This window comes from Ambystoma mexicanum, chromosome 10 (genome assembly GCF_040938575.1).
Source record: "Ambystoma mexicanum isolate Mex_15411 chromosome 10, UKY_AmexF1_1, whole genome shotgun sequence".
NCBI classification, from domain to species: domain Eukaryota; kingdom Metazoa; phylum Chordata; class Amphibia; order Caudata; family Ambystomatidae; genus Ambystoma; species Ambystoma mexicanum.
In genome coordinates, this window is record NC_090932.1 from 1512897413 (window position 1) to 1512909718 (window position 12306).

The following is a 12306-nucleotide window of genomic DNA, read 5'->3' on the forward strand; positions in this document are numbered from 1 at the left end:
CTACTTTAGCTGATCTTACGTTCAACACTTAAACTTATGCATTTTATGGGCACTATCAAGGTGCCTGGTCCCGATGGGGTCCCTAGGGAACTTTGCAAGTAAGTGGGCCCATATCACTGGTGCAGAATTTGAAACACCCTATGCAGAGTATAAATTATTAGGACTCCCTGGAACATGGGCAATTAGTTAGATTGCACCCCTATTTAAGAAAGGTATGCAGTCTAATCCCTCTAGTTATCGAGGACTCGTTTGAAGAAAGCACTGGGTAATATCACGTATCAGAAACTGCCTACTTGGGGTGATCAGAACCACATTTCATCCAACATACAAAAGTTACTCCGCTCCAGACATGGCAACCCAGAGTAAAATGATGGCTTCTGGGTCCCCCCACCTGGGTGGTGGCCTCCCTAGAGGACCCAAAGGATGTCCAGGCTCTTTAAAATATAAGCAGATTGTCTATTACTTATATTTTCTATCAAAAGCAGTCATCTTAATTCCCATTTAGAGAGTCTGCCCCCCCCCCGCACCCTCCTGGACATCCTTTGGGCCCCCTAGTTTGAAGACCAATAGTTTAGAGGCAAGCCTAGCACATCTAACTTTCAGTGTTATTCCTGCAGGTCTAGCATATGCTGATATGGTATTAATGGCTAGGACCCCCCCTCTTTGATATCCAGAAAATGTTGACTGGCTATGTGACATTTAAGACCGAAAAGGGTATGGAGGTAACATGTTGAAAAGCCAAGTTATGGTATTTCAGCACCGGATGCAAAATATATCAGACTTCTATGTAAATTCCCAGCTGTCCAGGGTGATTGCTTTTATCGGCGTGCAAAACCTTCCTCCGACTCTCGATGGAAGCTGCAATTGAATTTTGGGTTTTCCCTTAGGTGTAAGGCATTTGGAGGAATGCTGTGTTTCTCTGGTACATATGGGGGTAATGCAGCCCTCCATGTTAGGTCTCAGGAGTTTGGGCACCAACACCATCATCTTTACTAGCTAAAATTGAGATCAAATTTTACTATGAATCTCAGGTGACTCCTTTGGAACCCAAATTACGATTTTTATAGCTGGCCATTTAGTCCAAAGATAAGGTGATTATTAAACTGATTTTGACAGATGCCGGGGCTATGGGAAATACTTTAAATGGCTTTACTAGACTGTTACTAACTTTGTCCAATTAAAGGCCCTTGAACTGGTATGAGTATGTTGCCTATATGAAAAATTCTAATACCAATATCAGTAACAAACTTTCTTGCAGTACTGGAAAAAAAACGAAATAAGTCCACCAAACTGCATATTTTCCTTGTTTATGCACGTTTCACTATATTATATGGATAATTATCTTATCACTATTTCTAAATACAAGGAAAGGAAAATAACCCAATTGTGGTTCCATCTGCTTCCTGTCACAATGAATGGGCTGCCTAGCAGGAGAATCGTTATCAATTCTGTGATCATCAAAACGCTAGCGAGTCTTGAAAAGTGTTATCGGCTTCACAAGAGCTGGTGCGTTGTTGAGGACTGTGGCGAACCAGAAAGAGACAGACCAGCGGATGACATGTTTAATGTGTTTAATTTTATTTATTATTATAGTTGTATTTTAGTTCATAGAACTTTAACAACTGTAACATTGTATACAATATTTACAGAATTTCACAACAGTCATACATACATCATTACTGTTCACGTTCAAAAGTACATTAATAAAAATGTTGCTGATTTCATATATTCTCATTACACAAGTCGAATTCAATACATTTCGAACAGGGAGCTAAACGTCAAAATGCACGGTTAAGCGTGTATATACTAATACTCTAAAAGACTATGAAATTCATCGGTATAATGATAACGGCAAATTCAAGTCATGTTAAAATATAAATATTAATGTGTTTAATGTGAACTATATAAATGCCTCTTTGTCCTATTTCTACAAGGGATTTGACTACTTATAAAGTAACCTAAGGGTGCTCGTCATTCATCAACATAAAAAAGGCAATCCTAAGTTCATAACCTATCCACCATCTAGCCGTACCATATTTGAACAACATAAAAATGGGTCAAGCAATGGCCTTTTTACTCAAGCATTCTTGGGACAGTGGTCACATAATCTCCCAAAAATAGTTCAAACAAAAAGGGTTTCTGCCCTCCTTTTAAACGCTTCAGGAAAAGTTGCAAGTTTCTTTAAATTAAATGTCTCTAGTCCTTTAAATGTAGGAATGATTTCCTTATCCTTTTCCCACCACCTTAGTAACTAACTCTTGCTTGGCTTAAGATCTTGACCCACTTGGTTGAACCGTCCAGGTTCCCTTCTCTTTGGAGTTTCACAAATGTCGCTTATTTCTATTGGGTCTTGCAGACCCCTTTGGCTTTCTGGGCTTTTAAGTGTTGTGTTGGTTTCAATATCTCTAGCACATATTCATCTCTCGGGTTGCTAAGGCTCCCGTAATCCTCTTTCTGCCTCTGCTCTGGGCAACCCCAAAGCCTTCAGTATTATTGGGTGGTGTCCCAGCAGGGTTGTGGCCGTTCACCTCCCTTCTCAGCATTTTTGGTCTGTAAGCATCTGCTTCTCAAATGCTCCCCAGCATAGCAGACTCCCCATTCCTTGTATCCAGAACAGAGGATTCTTTCCTGTGTTCTCTCCAGGAATCGGCACGGTTTCTCGGCTCGATGACACACTACGGCTGCAGCCTCGTCATGCCACCAAGTAAGATGGCTTTCCTTTCTCATTGGACTGTGTTGCCTCTTTTGCGCCGTCCTCCCGGAGTCTCTCCTTCCTCACTTCTCTCCATGCTGCCGGTGGCTCAGTGGCCTAGCACGGCTTCCGCCCCTCCAGGACGTCAGAACGCTAGAGCATGGCCTCTGTGTAGGATTCTCTCTCCTCCATTCAAGGTCCTTTGTCTCTATATTCACGTTGCCGTACATCAAAAGAGGCATGTTGCTGTATGTCCACAGCTGAGTTCACCCGGTCTCCAGCATTACCTTGAGACAATAAAGTACTCTCAGTCTTGGTTTTAGGCCACACAGTCGTAACATGTGTTTCCTCTATTCCCATATAGGCAGAAATGGTGTTCTTTGGAGGGAGTTCCTTAAAAGGAATGGGAGTCCTTGTCCCACAGAGGGGAGTCAATCCCAGTGAGGTCCCGCTTTCACTGAACCCTAGGGAGTGTCTTGCTTAGCAGGCTCACCTCCCTAGCCTCAAAGCGCCTAGATGCCCTTGGGCCTGTATTAGCGCTCTATATGGCATACATTACTTACTGTAATCATATTTCTGATGCTTGTATCTGCTTAGATTCACAGGCTTTGCATTGGCCGACATCTAGTGGTAGGCATGGAGTATTGCACATGTTTTCAAAGTTTGAAAAGGGACGTTGACTGGGCGAGTTTGTAATATTATCCCTAGTATGACGTCTACTGAACCCATGATCCCTCATGCGTCGAGGTCCATCAGATTATTTGTTTCTGACATGGAGTGTAAAGTGTAAGCATGTAGACCAGGGAAGTTATGATGAGGTGTGAAAAACATCTATGATTTACCAAAGAACCTTCAACTCCAAGAAGTCAGCAAGGGCGGGAGCATGTGAACCTAAGCAGATTAAAGCATCAGAAATACGATTATGGTAAGTAATGTATGCCGTCTGAGGCTTGTGGATCTGCTTAGAATCACATTCTTTGCATAGACTAGCGAGCAGTACGTGGAGAAGGAGGTGGGTAATTTGAAACACTTGAAGGTAGCGCGACAAAGATGTTTTAACACCGCTTGGCCCACCTGTATCACCTTTAGAATGTGTATCTAAACAGTAATGTTGAGTGAAGGTGTGAACTGAACGCTTTGCTTAATGGCATCTAAGGGCACATTTGCTATGAAAGCTAGAGTTGCCCCAGTGCCTTGAGTTGAGTGTGCTCTGGGCTTGAATGGCAACATTCTCTTAGCCAGAGAATAGCAAAGTTGGCTCAGTTGACAATCCATTCTAAAAGAGAAGATTTAGAAATTGGGTCACTTTCTCTCTCCGCCTGCAGCTACGGACACTAAAAAATGGTCTGTTTTTCTGATAGTTTTTAGTCTTTTGTAGGTGATACATGACAGCCCTTCTTACATCTAGGGTATGATGGCTTTTCTCTGTTGCCCGTGTGGGGTGTTGGAAGAACACAGGTAGTTCTATGGATTGATTCACTTGGAACCTTGATATACATTTTGGTGAAAAACATGGCTGTGTGCAAAACACAACTTTGTCTTTGTGAATAATAGGGATCTTGTACTGACAGTGCTTGTAGCTCACCAACTCTTCTTATAGATGTGATAGCAACAAGGAAAGCAGTCTTATAAGCCAGATGTTTAAGGCTGGCTTTGTGCATTGGCTCGAAGGGGGCCCCCATGAGCCTTGTAAGTACAATATTTAAGTCCCAGCCGGGAGTTGGATTAGAAACTGGAGGGTATCATTTTTGTAACACCTCCCATGAATGCCTTAACCACAGGCCCTTTCTGCCATGAAACTGGACTCTGATGTGGTGTAGGATGAGAGAGCAGCCAGGTGTACTCGTAATGAATTGAAGACTGAGATTGAGTCTAAAAGAAATAGTAGATAATGTGCTATATGTGAAGGTAAACATTGAAATGGATTAATTGTACCGGTTTTGCACCACAAATGTTTTCATTTGTTGAAATAACAATGCGTTATGTTTGGCTTTCGTGTATCCTTTAGAAAGTACATGCACCTCCGGTCTAGGTTCAAATGACCAAATTCTAGGACTCCAGGAACTAGTCTGCAAAGTTCAGTGTCTGAAGGCATGGGTGAAATGTTGTCCCATGGTTCTGTGACAATATGTTGAATGGGCACGGTAGTTGCGTTGGAGGGTAAAGATCATTTGTAGGTGTGAAAACTACATCTGCCGTGCCCACATTGGAGCTATTATGATAAGTGTTACTTGTTCCCAGTGTAGCTTGTAGACTATTCTGTTGAGAAGAGATCTTGTGGGGGGGTGTTTGAGGGGGGGGTGGTGTGGCGGAGGGAGGGTTTTGGTGGGGAAGCATACGCAAATTTCCCTGATCATTAACCCAGCGTTCCCCTTGGATCTTGTCTGGGGAAATATGGATGCATAGTCTCAGCATTGTGCGTTCTCTTGTGTAGCAAAGAGGTCTATGGGTCTCATCGGGAGCTGGGCGGTAAATCGATGCAATGTACGTCGGGTGAAAATAGCGTTACCGTCGGGTTGTGCAGTTCAATTAGCGCTGTATCAGAACCTGGCATGCACACGCCACCGACTCCGGCGGCAACACTATTTGCGCCCAGCGGTAATTGCGCCGAAATAAGGGCTACTGCTGGGAAGCAGGCACTAATAGCACCATCGCGGACAAAGCAAGTGCTATTCGCGCTGGTGGAAATTATGTCATCGCTGGACCAGGAAGCATCACAGTGCCCATTTTGAAAAACACAATCCATTAAATATCTCCACTTCCTGCAGCCATCTGGACCTGCAAGCCAATGAAGATGTCTCGGAGAGAACCAGAGGCAAAGTGGCTGAATATCATTTACGGAAGCCAAACTTTAGTGAGGGACAATTGGTGGCCATCACCAAAGAGGTGGTGCCGCACACAGTGAGGAACTGTACGGCAGCAGCCACAGGAAGACACTGGCCAAGCGCAGAGCAGCCATCTGGCACAACATCCGCCAGATGGTGACAGCGGTGTCCAGCATGCCACGTGATGGGGAGGACTGCAGGAAGTGCTGGAATGATCTCAGGGTCAGGGTGCGAGACTCCTGGCCCAGTACCGCCAGTAATCCCTTGCAACTGGAGGTCAGACAATGGAACCACTTGCCCTGACACCCTGGGAGGGGAAGTGCAGCACGGTCTTGGAGATGGAGGCCATTGACGGAGTTTGCTGTGCAGAGGCGGGTGCCAGCAGCCAGGAAGCGAGTCAACCCCACCCCTCACCCTAGCACAAGTCCATGCACCAATGTCAGCCTAGCACCTGACGCTCCAGTGGTCAGGGACACATGTCAGCAGACCCAGCAGCTGGGCAGGCCAATCGGGACTAAGTGATGGGGTGCCACATAATGCCCTCTTCCACAGCAGCCATGGGGCAGGGAAGCAAGGGCTACCCCGAGTGTCACAGCAGTGCGAAGGGGTGGCAAGTGACCAATCCAAGAGCCATGCACACCACACCCCTGCTGGTCCACCCTGTGCCAGAGGGAATGTGGTGGGCAAGAAACCACAACACTGCGCCGCATTCCCACCAACATGTTGCGGGCCTAGTTGGCCTGTCCATGTACGACCCACATGGTAGTACATGTGCCCCCTACACCGATATGGGTGCAGCTAGCCAATCACAGAACCCCTCAGCACAACACTGCTTGCTGCACAGCAGCACCCAATAGAGCCAAGGCAGTGCCATGGACAAAGCCATCACACCCATGGCCACAAGTTGTGTGCCACCCGGGGAGGGGCTTAGGGGCCATGAATGACCAAATGCAAGCATGGCACACATCAGCCCCACCATGGACAACCCAGACATCCCCCACAAACTAGCAATAGGCCACCATGCCATGCGTCGCACTCATATTGCCGTCACAATGCTGCGCACACATGCAATTTGCCCATAGCAACAATACCCATCAGTCAAAATGTGTGGGGTCCCACTGTGTTCCATTGCAAATGTGTCTTGTATGCCAACGCATGAGGTTAAACCATACCTAATGGGATATTCTATGTCCGCTACAGGCACTCGTGCATAACTGGAAGCAGCGGCGGAGGACGAGGGGGCAGGGCCATCTGGAAGTGGTGCCTCAAGGGCAGCCACCACCACCCCACAGAGGTGCACACAGTCAACACCTCAGCGCATGGGCCTACGCAAGACACCACAGCCCCGATTGTGAAGAACACTGGGACACTGGCCAACATGAGTGGCCGTGCTGGGGAGTTGGTGGTGGGCGGGGGAGGGAGATAGTGTGATGGGGAGTTGTTACGCTCACCTGATCTCTGCGGAGGCGTTGGGGCACGGTCTCAGCCCACCCAAGGGTGAACCCTCTCTTGTCTGGCTTCTCCCTCTGCACCTATGTGGATGGCTGCAGCGGGACAGCATGATTCCTGTGTGAATATAAGGGGATTGTAAGTATGCAGTCTACGGCCCTGACCCCTCTTCAGACGTCTTCTCCCAAGATGTGCCTTCCCACGGGATGCACTAACTCTGGAGGGCTCACCTGTTGAAGGATAATGGCGAGCTCTCCATCCTGCTACTTCTGGAAGGGACACTTGTCTAATGGGCCGAGTTCCTTCACTGTTCCCTTGTCGTGGTAGCCCACGCCGGCTGCAGTTAGTCCACTTCTCTTGCTGGTAAGTGTTTCCCTTGTTTTCACTCGCCGGCTAGTCTTTCGACTTTTCGTAATTGTATTGGTAAAGTTTGTTCTTAATCTAGTGTCCGTTCAGTGTGCAATGTCTCTTTCTCTGCTCTTTCCCCATGCAGGTGATGATGTGGTTCCGGCAGTCGCTGCGGAGGTTGAAGCGGCCCCGGAGATAAGGAGGAGAGAAGTTGCGATGGTCTGGTAACTGGTGAGTAACCTCTAGGGGTGCGCGTGGGTTTTAATTGCAGCACGACCCAGGATCAACGTGTCGGTAGCTGTTCTAACCTTGTCTTGTCTTCTTTTCAGGAATTCGGCTTCGTGGGGATGAAGACCGCGGTTGCTGCGGCGTCAGGATCAAGCGCTGCGTGTTGCCAGGAAGATGGACTGCTGCCGTGTAGATGAGCACCGGAGTCCGGGTAAGCAAGCAGCTGTTGCCAGGAAGATGGACTGCTGCCTTGCAGATGAGCGCCTGAGTCCAGGTAAGTAAGCAGTTGTAGCGTAGGATTGACCGAGGTTTGTCTGAGGTAATCTGCTGCTGGTACAGGCGGCGGTGAGCGTCTCGTTGCACGGAGGTGCAATGTAACGCGAAGGACCGGCCTGAAGGATGGAGCAGCTTATATAACTGAGCCTCAGAAGCCACACCCACCAGATTCAGTCTGTCTGCCACACCCTGAGTCAGCATGTGAAGACCAAGCCTAGGGAGCCCAACCCCAGTAAAGTGCATGTTCTGGAATAAAGGCTTTCAGCACCTGGAAAGTTCTTGTGAAATAAAAGCACTCTTGCACTGAAGTAAAGCGTTCCTGCTCACTTCTTTATATGAGCCTGGCGCCAAAGGCGCCAGAACTGAGTCCAGCCAGGGCCCCTGTTTCTAGGAGTCCCAAAGGGACATTGATGAGACAAGTGGCCCATTGCCCCCATCACTAGATGGTGTGGTTTGTGTGTCCTGGGGCCTGTGGCCATGACAGGAGTTGATGGTGGAAGGGGGGTGTTGATGGTGGGAGGGGGGAGTTGGTGGTAGCATGCTGGGGAGTTGGTGGTGGGATGGTTGATGCATGGAGAAATGAGCACCTGAATACCACTAAATATACATACCACTCCACTGTACACAATGCCATGTCACACATGTATTTAATACTGATATCTGAGGAATGACTGTCTATAATACAGTTCAGCAAGATCCATCCACGCACGCTGTCAGAACATTCACCAGTAGAGATTAAAATAGAAATTAGGTAAATACCCAGACCTTGCCCTATGTGGAGAATGCCATTGGCTATGCTAAAAGACACTGTGCAGGTCACAACAGTTTGAGAAAAGATTGAGGGGTTCTTTGAACTGAATGAGGGTTTGGTGTCTCAATACGCCACGGCGCGGGAACGGTTTAAAGTGTGCCTAAGGAGGACGCTGATCTCTACAACTACCAGTATTCTTAAAAAATTAGACAGGATCTGGGTGACATGGAAAGGGAAATACGAAATCTAGAAAACCAAAGATAGTAAACTTTTGGGTGCAATTAAGGGGAGCTTGATAAAGTTCTGCAATCTGGCGGATTAACAAGTAAGATACATGTTAAAACCTGCTCAGGCTCACAGGTACAGTGAGGGAGGCCGACCCGGGAAATGCTTGGCGGGACTGGTCATGGGTGAACGAGGGGCGCAGACCATCAGTGGTATTGTGGGTAAGACAGGCCAACTGGTAACGTCTGCAGAGGATATAAACGAAGAATTTAGGGACTACTATAAAGGCACTATATGCCAACGCAGACATGAGCCCTCAGGAAGAAACAAAACAATACTTATCTGAGACCCCCTCGGCAGAAATAAGGGAATAAACTGGAAGGCCGATTTAACTAAGTGAAATAGAAGAATCTATAGACTCACTGGCCTCTGGTAAGTCCCCAGGCTTTGATGGGCTAGGCATCAAAATATATAAATAATACAGAGGCATTCTGGCCCCAAAGCTCCTAAGAGTATTGGAAGAGTCACTTGATAATGGAAGCCTTCCACCTACGATGTCGGAGGTGGTCATCACAGTGTTACCCAAGCCTGGACACCCACCCAGCCAGATAGCATCATATTGTCCGCTGTCCCCGATTAACACGGATGCACACATTTTGCCACAAACACTTGCAAACAGGCTCCCTCTGTATATGCAACAATTGGTACACCCAGATCAATCGGGATTCATCCCCACACGATCAACGGGATTGAATCTTGAATCTTAGACGACTATTTGGAATTATGTCACAGATCAATCCAGAGGCCAGGATGCTGAAAAGGCCTTTGACTCGGTGTCATGGAAGTTCCTATTTGGGTTACTTAAACAGTGTAACATGGGCAATGACTTCATCAGATTATACTCGATTGCTGTACACTAATCCAACAGCTAAAGTCTGCACTAATGGGACATTATCATAATAGTTCATGCAGGCCTGCGGTACTAGACAGGGTTGTCCTTTCTCGCCCTTACTATTCACACTCACAATAGAACCCCCACCAGAAAAATGCAAGAACGGCATTCACATAGAGAAATTCATATACAAGACACCCCTCAGAAAATATCGTTATATGCAGATGATACACTGTTATACCTACGTAACCCTGAGGAGAACCTCGAACCAGCCATGGCAAAAGTAGCCGAATTCACGAGGAATTAAGGATATAAGAAACAATACAAAGTCGGATATATTCCCGCTGACCAAGAACACACCTACACCCACTGATTGGTTAGGAGTTAGGTGGCCCCTGATTAGAATTAAATATCTCGGAGTGCTGGTCTCAGGCAATCAACAAACATTATACAAAGATAACCACAAAGCCTATCTTAATACATTAACAACCAAACTGGCGATATGGTCTACATTTCCAATATCCCTATGCAGTAAATGTTTTATAAAAAAAGATAGTGGTACCCAAATTGCTTTATTACTTCCGCTCGATCACGATATGGGCAGGCCGTACATTTTTCACTAAACTCAGAACCATGGCGAAACAATTTGTCTGGGGGAACGGAGTGCCAAGAATCAGCTGGGAGGGAATGTCAGAACCTTATGAAAGTGGGGGGGGGATGGCTGCCCCAGATTTTGAGCTGTATTTTATGGTGGCACAGGCACAATATGCAGGGTACTGGTACTCACAATCCATTGCCCCAGCACATAGCACTGGAACGATAAGGGGCAGCTCCTATAGACCTGAAAGCTGTAATTCTTAAGGGGGAAGTATGTGGACTCATGCCCATTTGCCCCGATACGCACTACAGTGGAGGCAGATTCATAAGAGACTGCACACAGATACACCATACAACAGCAAAATAACGTTATGGAACTGGCCCGGACTGCCACCGACGTATGACTTAGACATACAGAAAACCTGGGATCCAGAGGGTGTAATGAGAGTAGGTGACCTGTTTCCAGGAGGGTCTTACATAACTCAGGAGAAATTCAGGGAGAAACTGGGAAATAACTCAGGGTGTACCGAACTTCGGCTTCGAGTAAGTATTCGGACGAATTCCGCTTAAAAAAAGCTATTCGGCTCTGGCCAAATAGTTTCTTGCTATTCGGCTCTTGCCGAATGCTTTGACATTCTCATTTGAATATAACGCAACATGAACTCAGAAAGGCAAATATAGACTTCAGATTGCAAAACTGAATACAATTAGACCAGACAAATTGCTATCACGCAGCTGATAAATATCTTATATTGTAATCTGCAGTTTAGGGCATGTTTTGTTACAGATACTTAGACAAAAAAGGTGCTCATCTTTTATCCTTAGCCTGCAACAATACAAGAACATCTTTTATTTGGCGAATGTTTATATGCAATGTGCACTTTTTTCAGTTGGAAAAAACAAACTGAAAGAAATGTGCATAGATACTTCAGAGTCTATGAATTAATCATTATCTGATATTTTATCAGGAATTATAAGTTGCATATGTTTGTGTATTGGCGAGAAAAAGTGGCTAGAATAAGTGAAAAGTGAACAGCATTTGTTTGGGTGAGGTGAATAGTTGTGAGATGGAGTTCATGTATTTCAGATTTCCTTTTGTTTTTTGTCCTGCATGAGCCGACATGAACCATTTTATACATTTCTATGTGAGCTGCAAAGAATTTTCAAAAATCAACTGCATCAACTTTGCAACTGGATAGAGAATGCAATGCGTCTGATTCACAAAGGCAGTCCTTTTGCATTTATAAAGCCTCCTACTTTAAATGGCACTGAATATGCAGCAATCTTCTGTACATTTGGTGCCTTCATTCTGGTTAAATCTGCTTTATTTCTGGCTTTTATACTTTAAATAAAGATGCAACATTAATAACAATGAAGAGAAATAAAAGTATAGCATGCATTTAAAATTGTGCTTTATTTGTTTTTTTACTAAGTGCGTTTTCTGAAGTGTGAAACATGATTTATTAAATAAAGCAACTATTCGGTTTCATATTTGGCTTCGGTCGAATAGTTGACAAACTATCCGGTATTTGGCCGAATACTAAATATGCTATTCGGTACAGCCCTAGAAATAACCCTGTTAAATTGCTGCAATATTTCCGAATTCGGGTGGTAGTACATCACAAATGGCCATCCTTCCCACAAAAGCCTGCACCCTTTTCACGATTGGAAATTATAATGAAAGAAGAGATGCCCAGGGGATTGGTTTCCAAGCTATATGCGTCAATTCAGATGGGCCAACAGCAACATAATGAAGAAAAACTTAAATGGGAAAGAGACCTAGACATAACCATTGATGAAAGTAAATGGCAAAAATATGGTTTATTGACCAGAGAGAAATCCCTCAATGCCCACCTCAGGCTTATACAGTTTAAAATACTGAACCAATTACATTACATCCCAGCTAAGATTGAGCGCATTTACCCAGATATGACGAATGTATGTATGAAATGTGGGCACAAGGGGGCAGACTCCATACATATGTACTGGAAATGTCCAGAGATTACGCAGTTTTGGCACGAGA

General features: G+C 45.6%; 1 protein-coding gene across 1 annotated transcript in view; it reads right to left on the reverse strand.

Annotated features, from left to right (window-relative positions):
• Positions 1 to 12306, reverse strand: part of TCTN2 (tectonic family member 2) — a 794052-nt gene that overhangs the window by 698133 nt on the left and 83613 nt on the right. The window lies entirely within an intron of this gene.